The sequence below is a fragment of the Lactuca sativa genome, chromosome 8, assembly GCF_002870075.4.
Source record: "Lactuca sativa cultivar Salinas chromosome 8, Lsat_Salinas_v11, whole genome shotgun sequence".
NCBI classification, from domain to species: Eukaryota; Viridiplantae; Streptophyta; class Magnoliopsida; order Asterales; family Asteraceae; genus Lactuca; species Lactuca sativa.
The window spans coordinates 43791857-43808510 of NC_056630.2; positions in this window are offsets into that span (position 1 = coordinate 43791857).

Consider the following 16654-nt stretch of genomic DNA (forward strand, 5'->3'; position numbering starts at 1 on the left):
TAAACATTTCAAAACTAATACTTTGTTATCAAGGTATTTTAAGATAGAAAACCATTTTATGCATCACATTTTGTAGTATGTGAAATCTACTGAATGAAAACACCGTTATAAAATACATAAGATTGATTTAATAACATATTGTTTTCTACTTGTATCCCCCCCCCCTGCCCCCTTTAATATGTTTAAAATCATTTAAAATATTTATTAGGGGTATGAACTCACCAGTAGTTGGTGATTGGGATGAACTGAACGGTATAGGATTGCTAGGTGCCAAGCGAGGGCTTATACACACACTACGATCCTAATGAACATATAATCACACATATATGCATTCAATTAGTCTTAAATCACTAATTGATAAAGTTAAGACATCCTAGACATAATAAACACTTTATATAAGTGTTTTAAGCCCTAAGGATTGCATCTAAGCTATTGTGGGACATGGTACTTGTGTTTAGGGTTCCAAAGGACCCTATATGTGAGTTTACTCCCCATATACTAACACACATGGAGTTTACGGTTGTAAACTCTTGAGTTTACCGCTGTAAACTCCCAACCATGGGGTATTTGTGTGTTTTGAAGTCCCAAATGATTTCTAGAATTATTCCAACTTGGTGGCTAAGTCCTTGGAAGGGTTTAAGGTCTAGAAACACTCCAATTAGGAGTTTATGGCCCAAAGGCCATTCCCCTTAGAGTTTACGGCCGTAAACTCTAAGTATGGTGTGTTTTTGTTGTTTTCAAGCCTCTTGCATTTGAAGGATAGGTTCTAGACAATTGTTTAAAGCTAATGAGGACCATAGGCACACTTTGGTGCCCTTGTTTGGTGTTTACGGCCTAGGAGCATTACCAAGGCCGTAAACTCACTTCAAGAGGTGATTTTGATGCTTTCAAGTCTCTTGCACATGTGGTATTGGTTCTAGGCTTTTATTCCAAGCATATGATGACATTAGGCACACTTTGGTGCCATTCTTTCATGTTTACCGCCCAAGAGCAAAGCCTTGGCCGTAAACTCACTTTGATAAGTGATTTTGATGTGCTTAAGGCCTTACATTAAATGGGGACAAGTCTTGATAATAGTCTTAAAGCTTTATGTGCCTTAAAACACCATTTTGAGTTTGAAAAGGGAGTTTACGGCCTAAAAAACTCTTGGGCCGTGAACTCCCAAACTTGGGTGTTCTTGGTTGTTTTCTTGTCCCTAACACACATAAAATTGAGTCTAAAGCAGTAGCATAACACAAGGAACAAGCTAGGCTCGGTTTCGGGAGTTTACCGCCCAAGAACACCTTGGGGAGTAAACTCCTAGATCTAATGATTTAGCCATCTAAATCATGTTATAAGCACATAATAAGCTTTCTAACACTACTAGAAAGAGTTACTCACGTTTTGGTATAAAAACCCGAAGATCCGTGAGAGAGAAAATGGCTTTTCTCTAGTTGGAAATGTGAATAATGAATGAATTTGGTTCAGAATTCTATTTATAGTCCTAAGATATTTTCGGCAGAAAATATTTTTATTCCTGAAATGATCTCTAATATAATAAAGTGTTGGAATAACAGTGTTGCACAAAACCGTAGTGCTCCCACTCTCCTGATATTTCCTGAAGTGTAAATCCTGAATTACTCAAAGTTACACGAAAAAGTCTGAAAATTAACTGTGACTGCTATAACTTCTATTGAAGTGATATAGTTTGTACAAAATGGAAATTTCGGGTTGTCACAATACAAAAAAGAAATTTCGGGTAATCACAGATAGATAGATAGATAGATAGATAGATAGACAGATAGATAGATTGTCACACCCCCGAACCAGACGGCGGAAACGTCTGAGGGCTCGCATGACTTTAATTGAATACCATCACAATGAATATACATGAATCATAACATAAACGTCACCATGCATCAATATATTACAACTGGAATTGTTCATATCAAGTACATTGTTTTAACATTACACATTCATAACATAAATAGTTTGAGTATTCTTAGCAACATAACATCTAACACTACTTCATACTACTCTTCCGCTTACCTATTACCTGAGAATACAAGTTATTTTGGAAAAACGTCAACATATGAAATGTTGGTGAGTTCATAAGCAAAGTTGTGGTAAAATGATTTGTGTATTTTGTAAAACCCAGAAAATCCGATATTTTTTGAAAAGACTTTTGTTTATCAAAATGTGAAGATCCATAAGTTGATGCATGAATGATTTTAAAAACATATATATATATATATATATATATATATATATATATATATATATATATATATATATATCTACGAAGGGTATTTTGTAATATTATTATAAAGTTTCGAATGAGTAGTATTAAATTCCCCGGAAAACCCAATGTTTCCTGCTGCTGAAATGTATTTGTGATTACCGATTTTTGTATTTTCTTAACGATTGAATATTGAATTAATCTATATTGTATATCGTCATAATTTTGTCTACTTTGATTTCTCGTAACCCTTAACAAATGAAGAGAAGGGGAGTATTATGTCCCACTACTATCGTAAGTTCCTTAGGCTGTCGTGGATGCGAAAGACACAGTGGTCCAACTCGCATTTGATTATTGCGACCTTACTAACTTTTCTAGCGGGACACTTTGGCCTACTAGCACACAAAGCTATTGAAAGTCCTTTTATAAAATATTGGGTCATTGAAGGCCCAATAACATATAAGCGTTATCCCTTTGGGCCCAAAGATCATGTTGGTGGGCTTGCAAGGCCCAACAAGCATAATTTGAAACTCATAAGCCCAAAGTTTGTAGATTTACTCATTGTAGTCATCACATATCTATTGAAGTGTTCTGATTTAACGTTTGTTCTTTTGTATTGATTCGAGACCGAATCAATTCGTTTATAATGATATTTGGGATTGAAGGTGTATTTGTTTTTCCTTTTGTCACTAGCCGGATATCTTGTATTTTGTCTTAATGAATTAATTTGTTTAGAAGTATGACTTTGACCCTTTTCACTACCTTTCTTTTATAAAAATAACACTTTTAGTCCTTTATTTAAAAGAATTTCATTTTTAGTCCTTAAAACATTTTCTTGACACTTTTGTATCATAAACTTGTTGAAAAGACATTTTTAATCCAAATTGTATTTAGTAAACAATTTTGGCCCTTCCAGAATGGTGTTTCTCGGTTAAAACCCCAAAATTTGCAATTTTTACAATTCTGGCCCAAAATACAAAAAGATTACATTTTCATCCTTTTGGAGTTTAAAAGCATTTTTTTACCATAGAAATAGTTTTATTTCACTTCATGTTCCCTGTTTTATAGAATATTACAATTCAGCCCCTTAAAAACTTCAATTTTTGCAATTTTGGGCTTGTTGGGCCAAAAAGCCCATATTTAGCCCAATAACTCAATTTTTTGCATTTTAAGTCCTTTGTAAATTCTAATATTCAAAAAAATGATTATGAAAACTGTTTTGACTCTTTTGACCCTCAAGAAACCGTGACTTGGCAGTTTTTACCCCAAGTTTTGTATTTTTAACATTTTAAGTCCTAAAATGAGTTTTATGTTAAAGTATGTTCCTCATAACCTTATAAGCTATTTTTCTTGACTTGATTAGTGTAAAATAACTTAGATTATGTTTGTTTCCTTTCTCATGTCATAGATCTCGAATTATCACTCCTTTTTGTTACATATTTATCACAAAAATACATAACATCACACACATATATGCATAAAATCACACATAGCATACACATACACATAGATCTACACATTTTCTTGTATTCTCCCCCATAAAACATATAAAAACCGAAAATAGAAGGGTATGAAGCTCACCTTGAGTTGTAGTTTTGGTTTTGAAGAAGACTAGAAGAAGTTTGATGTTATTTTCGGCTTTAGCAACCTTTCTTGGAAGATTTTGAATTTAAAGAGCTTCTAAGATGCAAGATCACAAGATTAAATAGATTTACAAGAGATTTTTGGATGAAATGAAGTAGCTAGATCATGGATCCAAACATAAACTTATCTTGGATGATGATTTTTATGTAAGAATCTCTTTGAAAGCCTCTTAGATCTCGAAAATTTGGAGAGGAGTGGAGAGAGTTTCCTTGAGAGAATTTTGAGTGAAGTGTGTGTGTGTGTGTTTGGGTTCGGCTGAGAGGAAGAAAGAGAGGAGAGAAGAGAGTGTGAGTGATGGGATTGTTGCATGGAGGTATGAGAGTTGCATGGAAATCCTTTGTGTAAAAATGAGGTGGCAATGAGGAAGTCAACTTCTCTTTCTCTTGTGGGTTTAGGTCGAAAATGGAGAGGGAAGGAGAAGATTTTTGGGCTTTTAGCCCTTAAGCCCATATAATAGTTAAGTTAGGTGATTTTTGGCCTAAATAAATAAAAGTATGATTTTTATGACCTACTAGGGCTAATATAAATTTGTTTTGGTCTAATAAGGCCCATTAAAGTTAATCTAGTTTATTTTTGGGTTCATAAGGCCCAAAAGTGTTAAGTTTCATGTATATGGGTCTAATTAGGGCCCATTTGAGAGTTCTAGGTTCAAGATAGTTAAATTGGAAGTTTATTAGTCCATTAGATCCAATAAGGAAGTCCTACTTCAAAGTGAACTCAAATTGGAATTTCAATGGTTTCCAATTCTTTGTTGACCACTTGTAGGGATAGAATGTAGTATTTGATGGAGTTTTGTTGTTATAGAATGAGCATCATGCATGCTTTCATGTTATTGATTCATAATTTTTATAAGTGTTGTGATTACAAGGCACCAAAATTCCTAGTTGTGACATCATACCCCGTTAGAGGGAATTTCGTCCCGAAATTCTTTTGAAAGCTAGATTTGAGAATGCGAGATTAGATGAGGGTATCTCTGCTTCATTTGATCTTCCCGTTCCCATGTAAATTATAGTCCGCGTCTTGCATTCCATCGAACTTTCACGATCGGAATGCGACTCTGCTTGGTACACTTTACCTCTCGGTCCATGATTTCAACCGGCTCTTCGATGAACAGAAGGTTCTCATTGATTTTGATTTCCTCTAATGGAATGACGAGTGTCTCATCAGATAAGCACTTTTTCAAGTTGGAGACGTGGAATACAGGGTGTATACTGCTGAGCTCGGCGGGTAGTTGCAATCTATAAGCCACTGGACCGATTCGGACAAGAATCTCGAAGGGTCCAATGTATCGAGGGTTTAGTTTTCCCCGCTTCCCAAAACGAATCACTCCTTTCCAAGGAGAGGCTTTTAGTAACACCCTATCTCCGACTTCGAATTCCAAGGGCTTTCGTCATTTATCGGCGTAGCTCTTCTGTCTGTCTCGTGATGATTGTAGTCGTGCTCTGATCTGAATTATCTTCTCGGTCGTCTCGCGTATGATTTCCGATCCAGTTAAGGTGTTGTTTGGAGTTTGCCCTCTCGCTAGCTGGGTGTCTCCTACTTCAGCCCAACACAACGGTGATCTACATTTACGCCCGTATAACGCTTCAAAAGGAGAAACTTTGATACTCGAGTGATAATTATTGTTATACGAGAACTCGATCAAAGGCAAGTGGGTATCCCATGATCTTCCAAAGTCTATTACACACGCTCGGAGCATATCTTCTAGCGTTTGAATGGTTCGTTCACTTTGACCATCCGTTTGTAGGTGGTAGGCAATGCTCATATCGAGATGTGTTCCCATAGCTTTCTGAAGCGATTGCCAAAAACGTGAAGTAAATCTACTATCTCTATCTGAGATGATTGATACTGGTACTCCGTGGAGTCTCACGATTTCCTTGATGTAGATCCTTGTCAGGCGTTCCATCTTGTATGATTCTTTTATAGGTAGGAAATGGGCGGATTTCGTTAGTCTATCAACTATTACCCAGATCGTGTCCAAACTGTCACACCCCCAAACCAGGCGGCGGAAACGTTCGGGGGCTGTCGTGACTCAATTGAATACCATAACATTGAATATATATGAAACGTAACAACATTCGTCACCATGCATTAATATAGTACAACCAGTAGAGTTTACATGCAATACATTGTTTAAACATTACATTCCCAAAAATAGATTGTTCGATTCGTACATAAATAGACTGCAAGCCATCACTGAATATGCTTTCCTTTGATTCACTGGCTCCCTGAGAATACAAGTATTTTGAAAAACGTCAACATGTGAAATGTTGGTGAGTTCATAAGCGGTATTTGAAGAAAAACAATGTTTCGTATCGTTTGAAAATCACCAGAAAATCCGATATTTTCTGAAAAGTAAAGCTTTTGAAAACGTTTGTGAAGATCCATAGGTATGCTTGTTTGTTTCTATACTTGTAAAAATTGTTCATTTAAGTTGTATGCATTTCGAATCTGTATGTATTGAAAACCCTAGGAAAACCCGATGTTTTCCTAATTCCTTGAATTCCATGAAGTTACATTGAAACCATTGCATAGCGTGTAGTGTCAGTCCCAGGCGACGTTGGATTATTTTTGAGCATGATTAATTGCTACAAACACGCATTACACAAACGACCAATTTATAGCTATACTAACGATCCCGTAGGCGTCGTCCGTACTAATCACGTTATCCAACCGCCCTGACTACGTGTAGTCCCACATCCGAAGAGAAAGAGGGCACGAAGACCTCGATGACTCCATTAACCGGTTGGGGATAAGAATGTACGAGGGGTCCCAGACCCGCCTCGCATGAAATGTAGACTTTACTAGCAATACCAAAGGACCCTTGGGGACCAGTAGTATACAAGCCATTGAAAGTCCTTTTACGTTGTGTTAGATCGGTAAAACCCAACATTTCGTAAGATATAGGTCTTCGGGCCTTAAGATCAGGTCATTGGGCTAGCTAGGCTCAACGAACAAGATTTTACACTTTTGGGGCCCAAAGATGGTGTGTAGACGTCTGTGCACACTCGCATGTATATTGAATTCCCAAACGTTACTTGTATGAATCGTAGTGTCGTAGAGTCGTCGTGTTAGTAGTTTCGGATTTATATTGGTTCGAGACCGAACCAATTCGTTTCACAATGATTTTTGGTATTGTAGTGTATTGTATTTCGTCGATAGTCGCGGTGCCATTATTTGATCAAATTGCATGTATTGAATTAGCCTTGAAAGTTTTCTGTTTTCAGCCCCTCATTGTTTGTAAAATTTACTTTTTCAACCCTTTAATTAAATACTTTCCGGTTTGGTCCTTAAATCAATTTTCTTGACATTTTAACACCAAAAATTATTGAAATTGATATTTTTCAGCATATTTTTCAATGAAAACAGTTTAAGTCCCTGAAATTTCAGTTTTCTCGGTTATAACCCTTCTTTTCGCAACTTTGACAATTTTGGCCCAAATTGTAAAATTTTTGCAACTTTGGTCCTTTTTAAATTTAAAAAGCATTTTAAACCTTTGAAAAGGACTTGGAACACTTATAGTTCACTGTTTTACAGAAAAACACAGTTTTGGCCCTCCAAAACAGAAAATCTCGCATAATGGGCCTCATTGGGCCGAAAATGTCATTTTTAGCCCATTAAGCTTGAAATTTATGTTTTTAATCCTCTAAATGAGTATATTTCCAGAAATTGTTCTATTGAAACTGTTTTGACACACCTCATCCATCAAAATTCGTGATATGTCAAGTTGGGCCCTTAATTTTGTATTTTTCACATTTTAGGTCCAAAAATTGTGTTTTTAGCCCAAAGAAATTGTTACTAAGCCATTTAGCTATTTTTCTAGAAACACTTTGTATGTAGAAATATATTTGATGCTAAAATCATTTAACATAAGGTATATCTCGGTTTTGAGGGGTTTTATGGCTAGATCCAACATTATAACACACAAAAGCACACATATAAGCATGGAAATCATACAAGGCATACAAAACACATATAGATCTACACTTTCACTTGTATTCCCCCCCCCCACAAAACTCATAAAAACAGAAAATAGGGGGTATGAAGCTCACCTTGTTTGAAGCTTTCGGTTTTTGAAGAAAAGATGGAAGAAAACTTGGTGATTTTTGGCCTTAGCACTCTTTCCTTGAAGATCTCGAGTTTGAGGTGCTTCTAGGATGTAAGATCACGATTTGGAATAGATTTAGAAGAGGTTTTTGATGGAATGAAATAGCTAGATCATGGATATAAGTAAATACTTACCTAAGATGATGATTAGCTTGAAAGATCCTCTTGAAAGCTTCTAAATTTCGAGATTTTTGAGTGGGGAGAGAGGAGTTTTCTTGAGAGAGTTGAGAGATTTTTGTGAATGTGTGTGTGTTTGAGTATGGCCGAGAGTGAGAGAGAGAAAAGAAGAGAAGTGATTTTGAAGTAATATGTGCTTGGAAGTATGAGTTCCATGCATAGATACCCTTTGGTTAATAATGAGGTGGCAAGCATTAAGTCAACTCTTCCATTTCCTCTTGGGCTTGGGCATTGGGCCGAGAATTTGGAAGGGAAAAGGAAAAATTTGGGCCTTTATCCCTAAGCCCAATATTAGAGTTAATCTTGGGTATGTTTTAAGTCTAAAGGAATGTGGTAGGATTTTTATATTTTTATTGGACTAGTTTAGGTTATTCATGTATCAAGGCTTTTAATTCATTTCATTCTAGGACCAACATGGCCCAAAATGTTGAAATAAATTAGTGTGGGTCCAATTAGAGCCCAATTAGGGTTATAAGCCCATGATAGTCTAATTGGAAGCTTATTGGTCCATTTGGATCCAATAAGGAAGTCCTAGTCCAAAGTGGACTTAAACAAGGACTTCTAGGGTCTCCAATTGTTTGATGACTATTTGTAGTACTTTGCATGATGTATTTGATTGAAGTTTTTGATGTCATAATCATAGGTGTCAACCATTTTCTTAAGTTTTTGATTCACATTAGCTTGAGTGTATAGATTACATGACACAAAATTTTCAGTTGTGACACAAACCGTCTGGCGACTTGGGTAGTTTGGTCACAAAATCCATGGTAATCCTTTCCCATTTCCACTCAGGAATTATTGGCTGCTGTAGTAATCCAGAGGGCTTCTGATATTCAACCTTTACTTTAGCACAAGTGAGGCATTTTCTCACGTAAGTTTAAATCTCTGCGTTCATATTTGGCCACCAATAATGTTGCTTAACATCGAAGTACATCTTGTCTGAACCCGAATGGATTGAGTATCGCGTCTTGTGAGCCTCATTCATGACTACCTATCTGAATCCCCCAAGTTTAGGGACCCATATGCGGTTCATGAAGTAGTATGCTCCATCTTCCTTCACCTACAAGTTCTTCTCCATTCCACACAACGCTTCACTTGTTTTGTTTTCCGCCTTCATGGCATCTAACTGAGTCGTTCTGATTTGCGAGGTCAGGTGGGATTGGATGGTTATCGAGAGAGTTTTCATACGACAATTTGAGTATTCCTTCCGACTCAAGGCATCGGCTACTACGTTAGCCTTGCCTGGATGATACTTGATTTCGCACTCGTAGTCGTTTAGCAATTCGACCCATCTTCGTTATCTCATGTTTAGCTCCTTTTGATTCAAGATGTGCCCAAGACTCTTGTGGTCAGTGAAGATAGTGAACTTGGTACCGTACATGTAGTGTCTCCAAATCTTCAGGGCGATGACCACTGCTCCCAGTTCCAGGTTGTGGGTCGTATAATTCACTTCGTGTGTCTTTAGCTTTCGGGACGCGTAATCTATCACCTTTCCACCCTAATTTGACGCATCGTAGTAGACTATAAGGTCTTCTGTTACTTCGGGTAGTGATAGCATCGGCGCACTGCAGAGTGCTTGCTTCAGAGATCGAAACGCGGCTTCCTGCTTGTCCGTCCATACGAAGGGTACACCTTTTGTGTAATCGAGGTAAGTGTCTTGGCGGTCTTAGAGAAGTTCTAGATGAATCTTCTGTAATAGCCTGCGAGACCTAGAAATTGGCGAATTTCTGTGGGTGTTGTTGGGATTGCCCAACCTTCAATGGCCTTGACCTTAGAAGGATCCTCATGTATTCCTTCCTGACTAACAACATGACCCAAAAAGCTCACGCTTCGGAGCCAAAAGTCGCACTTGGAGAGTTTTGCGTACAACTTTTCAGTTCGCAGGGTTTCCAGGATTTGTCAAAGGTGTTGGCCGTGTTCTTCTTGGCTTTGGGAATATACTAGGATATCATCGATGGAAATGATTACGAAATTATCAAGAAAAAGTCGGCAGATTCAATTCATTAGGTCCATGAATGCAGCAGGAGCATTCGTTAGATCGAAGGGCATTACAACGAATTCATAATGTCCGTAACGAGTTCGGAAGACGGTTTTTGGAATATCCTCCTCCCGAACATTGACTTGGTAGTATCCGGATCGCAGATCTATCTTTGAGAAGTAACTAGCTCCTTGTAGCTGGTCGAATAGGTCTTCGATTCATGGAAGTGGATATCGGTTTTTGACAGTAAGTTTGTTAAGTTCTCTGTAGTCGATACACATCCTGAATGTACCGTCTTTCTTCTTGACAAAGAGAATTGGAGCTCCCCAAGGTGAGAAACTGGGTCGGATGAATCCTTTATCCAAAAGCTCATTGAGTTGACTGGACAACTTTTGCATCTCTGTAGGAGTCAATCTGTAGGGCGATTTGGCCATAATGGTAGCTCCTGGTACAAGGTCGATTCGAAACTCGACTTGTCTTTCTGGGGGTATCCTCGAAAGATCATCAGTAAAGACGTCAAGTCCTTCTTTCGTAGGTGCTTCTGTGCCTTAATGCACGAGATAAGACGAAGGTTCGTGCTGGGTTTGTCTCTGTTAACAACTAGGGTTTCATGATTTGGGAGATGAAGGCGAACGACCTTCTCGTGACACATAATTTCAGCATGGTGGGGGCTTAACTAATCCATGCCAATAATCACATCAAAACTCCTAATGGAAACATGAATTAAGTTTATTTGAAAGACGTGGTAATTTAAGGTTAGGGTACATTCGATATAGATTTCCCCCGTGGATTCTGTCTTCCCATTAGCCATTTCCACTGTAAAGGTTTCATTGAGCTTCTGGGGTTGTTGATTTAATAGGTGTTTGAATTGATTTCTTACAAAACTCCGCTCTGCCCCAGTATCAAATAGGATGCATGCATATCTGTGATTTAGGGGAAACGTACCAGTAACAACAGTGGATCCTAAACTGCTTCTCCCTGACCCATAGCTAGCACCCTTCCTGTTCCTGCATTCCCAGAGTTGTTGGCGTTGGGGCAATTCTGACGGATATGCCCTGTCTTTCCACATCCGTAGCATGTGGGGCTTGACCCCGCGTTATTGTTGTTGTTGTTGTTGTTACGGTTTCTGTATTTGTTTTTGTTTCCTTGCGGTTGATTCTGGGGAGGATAGCTCCTGCAATACTTTTTAGTGTGACCCTTCCGATTGCAGCTGGCGCAATGCATTTCCCTGCATTCGCCGTTTGTGGTGGCAGTTGCAGTTGTTGCACTTTGGGAGATTCCCAGAATACTGCCTAGGAGCACTTGGATTAGCTGAGACTAGAGCATGTGGTGTGAAGGGTACTTGAGTGGTTGCAGCATTGACCATCACCGTTTGTTGCTTCTTTGCTAATTCCGAGCCTTGTCTCCCTTTGCTCTTATTGTTTTTCCCTTTCTTGTTGTCATTCTCTTTCTTGCCCTCGATTTTCGCTGGCTTCTCGCCCTTTTTGTTGTTATGGTCGTACAACTTCTTGGCCAATCTCTTGGCGCTTTCGAACGTTTCAGGTTTTGCAGCGATCACATTTCCTTGAATTGAGGAGGTTAGTCCCCAGATGAATCGTTCGATTTTCTTTCCTTCAGACGAAATCATGCCAGGGCACATTAATGACAGCTCGCTAAACTTTGATATGTATGCATCTATATCAGAGTTTCGGACGGTGAGATCCCACAACTCTTGCTCCATCTTCTGAATTTCGCCGCGAGGGCAGTACTCAGCCATCAGCCTTTCCTTCAGCTCCGTCCATGGCATCGAGTTGGCTACAGGGAGATTCGTGGCCTCTATATGCCAATTCAACCAGGTGACAGCCTGGTCGAGAAAGGTGCATGCGACAAACTTCACTTTCAATTCCTCGGGGCATTCACATATTTCGAACACTGATTCCACCTTCTCTATCCACCTTTTCAGGGCTATGACACCACCCGTGCCATTAAAGGTTCGCGGCTTGGCATTGGTGAAATCCTTGTAGGTGCATGTTTTGGTTTGTCGTTGATTTATCTCGTTGTTTGAATTTCCGGCCCCTTGTCCGTTGACTCCTCCATTGTTCCCTTGGCGAATTTGAGCCATAGCTGCGGTGACCGCAGCAGACACAACTACTTGGAATGTAGCTGAGTCAACCTCTGGAGGGGTTGGTCCAGGGTTACCGCGAGTAGGTCGTCGAGGCATCTTTCTGTCGTGGAGCGGAAAGATGTTGAGTGTCTGGGCTTTTATGAGATTGTGATCCTATAAACTAGGTGTGTGGCACGAACTTAAGTAATTTCACAATTTAGCATATAATCATGGATATATAACACATAGCAGATTACAACATCACAGTGGAACACATAAAACCTTTCATTAATAATATCCGCATTTTTCGATACATGAAAATTTTGCTCGAAAGAGCAACACATAAGTGATGCAAATTCAGCAACATAACGGCTCTATGAGTAGTGTAATCACTTAAACATAGAGTCGGCGTACATAGCATAGATCCTAGTACTAGTAAGACAAGTCTATTCCTAACACTCTAGGGAGCGCCCTATGACAGTAGGGAGATCATATGCCAAAGTGTTGAGCCAACAACTGAGCCATCTCAGTCATTTCTCCAATGACCTCATCCCTCTCATGCTCAGCTCGCACTAAACGTGCTTCCATGGCGAATAGTTGTTGCCACAGGGCAGCAATCTCAGCTTCGGGGGAGCGATTCTCCCTTGCGGGATTCACTGGTGGGGCGGGGTGGTCCTGCTGAGACTCGCTGACAGGTGATGTGGCAGAGTCCTCGCCTGAGTCTTGTCCTTCCTCCATGTCATCATCGGCCTCATCGAACTCTTAGTCAGTATCTGTGTACTCGTCAGGCCCAACGTCGTGTGCTTCCCCTTGATCTCCTTCAGGATCATCTTCAATCATCCTGTGAGCCACTAAGACCTGATGAAACTTAATGCCCTGCTGCTCCCCTTCCATAGCGACTGAGAGCAGGTATGCGAATATCTATCGTTACTCCTATGATGCTTCTATTATTGTATAGATTAAGTTGTTGTTCTATTTTTGGTGCTAAAGGGGTATGCTTTTAGGTTCCCTAGCCATCACGATCTCATCGGTACATGTGATAGTTGTACCTTGGAGGAATGTAATTGATCAGGCTACATCCACTCCTTGATACGACTATGAACAATCCTCGCTTAACCGAGATGCTAGCATTATCTTGTTTGGTTCTGTTACCAAAATCACGCAAGCAAAGATGTTTTATGGTTGTGTTCTTATTTGTTTTTGTTTTGTTCAGAGTTGGGTTGGTCCCCTTTTTTTGGTTTATAGTTGCATATCAATGTGTGGTTAGATATGCTAGTTCACTATAAACAATGCTCTGATACCAACCCGTCACACCCCCGAACCAGATGGCGGAAACGTTCGAGGGCTCGCGTGACTTTAATTAAATACCATCACAATGAATATGTGACAACCCGAGATTTCCATTCTGTACAAACCATATCAAGTCAGTAGAAGACTAGAACAGTTACAATGAATTTCCAGGCTTTTGGGTATAAGTTTGAGTATTTCAGGTTTACACTTAAGGAGATATCAGGAGAGTAAATGCACTAGGGTTTTGTATAACTTTGTTATTCCAAAACTCTATGATATTAGAGTTCATTGCGTGAATAAAATATTTTCTACCAAAAATCCCAGGACTATATATAGGATTCTGAGCCATATTTACTCATTAGTTACATTTCCAACTAGACAAAAGTCGAATTCTATCTCAAGGATCTTCGGACTTTCGTTCCAGAACGTGAGTACTTCTATCTAGTTGTATTATATAGCTTAGATTGTGCTTAATAACATCAAAATCATATCAAAACAACAAGATTTGAGAGTTTACCGCCCAAGAACATATTGGAACGTAACCCCTCCTTTAAGGCACAAATGGTGCCTAGTCCTTTCCTTAAGCAATGAAACTAGTTTGGACTTGTACCCTAATGTGTTTAGGACTAGAAAACACACTTAGAACACTAAGAGTAAGGTGTTCACGGCCCAAGAAGTTCCAGGGCCGTGAACTCCAAAGAATACGACCAAAAGGTACTTAAAACTCTCCTAAAGCCTTGTACACTAGCCTAGTTTAGATCCTAGTTGAATTAGGGACTTGAAATAGCCAAAAACACCCTTCCTAGGGAGATTACGGCCGTAATCTCCATGTGGTTTGGTCCTAGGGCCGTGAACTCCTAAAAGGAGTTATATAATACCCTAAACTCTTCCAAAGACCAAGCCATTAAGTAGAAATGCTTCTAGGGAACATGTAGAACTTCAAAGCACAAAATAACCTTAAGCTTAGGAGCTTACGGCCCTAAACTCAACAGTTTACGACTGTAAACTCCTTGTATGTTGGTTCTTGGAGAGTAAACTCAAGGATGGGGTCCTTTGGAACCCTAAACCCACCCAAACACTTGTTTAAGCCTTGAAGCACTTAACCACTTAAGTTGTAATAGCTTTGAGCATCATTTAGAGACCCAATTAAGAGTTTACGGCCAGGAGCTTACTCCTCTGGGCCGTAAACTCCAACACACATGGTCTTTGGACCATAAACTCACGTATGATGTTTTACAGTCCTTTGTTGCAACCCGATAGCCTACTAGCACTTGACCAAAGTGTTTTCCTTGCAATAAGATGTTTATACATGTTTAATTCGTGGTAAAATCACTAATTGGTTATATACATATGTCTTCATATGTATTTAGGATTATTGTGTGTGTCTAAGTCTTCACTTGACACCAAGCAGTGGTCCGACACTTCCTTCCGATCCGCTCACTGCAGGTGAGTTCATACCCCTTGAATTAACCTTTTAAATGTTTTCAAATGTTTACAAATGCTTTATGGGTGGGGAGGGGGGGGGGAGGAATACAGGTTGAATCATGATTAGTTATTATATCCATCACACGTGATTAATAACTAAACATGCAAATGACTTTACCTTACGTTAACTGTTTTGCCAATCAGTTTTCATCAAATGTTTATCTTGAACGTGTTTAAGTGTTTAAAACACTTTATTAAACTGTTTATTAAACATAGTATGTTTCATTTCAAACCCTGTTACATTTGTGGGTCAAACAAAGGTTCCTTTATACTTAAACTGTTGTTATCAATCAAATACTTTCAGACCATTTTATAAATTGACATCAAGTCGATCTCTTCTTAGATATTAATTTTCCTTTAAAGGTTTTACAAAACTCCTTATATATTTTTATATTGTCAATTGCATGCCAGTATATGTATAATTATATAATTAATGTTTAAAGGACTTAGGAAGGCTAACCTGCTTTATTTCCTTTTTCCCGTTGGGATGGGGTCTGGTAGGGTATCAGGTATCCGTCCGAAGGTCGTTTAATTAAGCAATTATATATCATGTATACATATAGAGACATAAGAGTTGTCCTCAGTCAGTTCAGTATCGTTGGGTAGAAAAGGCATTACTTCAGGTTATACATGTACATGGTTAGTAACTATTATAGGTTTAGTTAGGAAATACCACTTACCATTCCAAGTACAAGGAATCACACAAGAGTCAGTTCATTCATGAGTCTATACTACTACATTACATGATACATGAGTATGTTTTCATAGACACGCTTACATGAGTACGTTTACATAGATATGCTTATATGAGTACGTTTACATAGATATGCTTACATGAGTACGTTTACATATGCTTACATGATACATGAGTACGTTTATATATGCTTACAGGATACATGAGTATGCTTATATAGATATGCTTATATGACTTCATTCACATATATACATTTATTTGTATGCACATACATGGATATGTGTACCTAGATTCACTAGGATGATTTACTAGTACATTATGTGTAAATTGTCCTACCTATCCCAGTTCAACGGGATGTCTAGACGGGACTAACCATTCCGGAACCCACCTATTAGCAACAGTGGTAGATGAACATTTACGGATGCCTACGATTATTACTTATATTAGGGGTACCTTTACGGGACTAACCATTCATTTAGCCTACTGTTCGCTACAGAGGCAAATGAACATCTACGGATGCCTACGGTTAATACTTATATTAGGAGTACCTTTACGGGACTAACCATTCCTTAAACCTGCTACAGCTACAGAGGAAAATTGAACAATCTACAGATGTTCAAAGGTTATACATTTCGCTAGTCACGATGTCATGTTAATCTTAATACAAAAGGACAACACTTACATGATTATATTTTCCTTATTACCTTTATATTGTGACTCATACACATAATCGATGAGGTATACTTTAGTTTTATACTAATAGTTAAACAGGGAAAAACCATCACATTTACAGAGATGTGTACTTTCAAAACAGTCGGGTTTTGGTAGAGGACTACTTTCAAAATAGTAGGGTCTTGGTAGAAGACTTCTTTCATAGGGATCATAGCGATTTCTAGGGTTAGTCAAACGCTTTCCATTACTTACAGGCATTTACATACTTATATGAGCTTTCTTTCAAAACAATTTTAAGACTTCCAT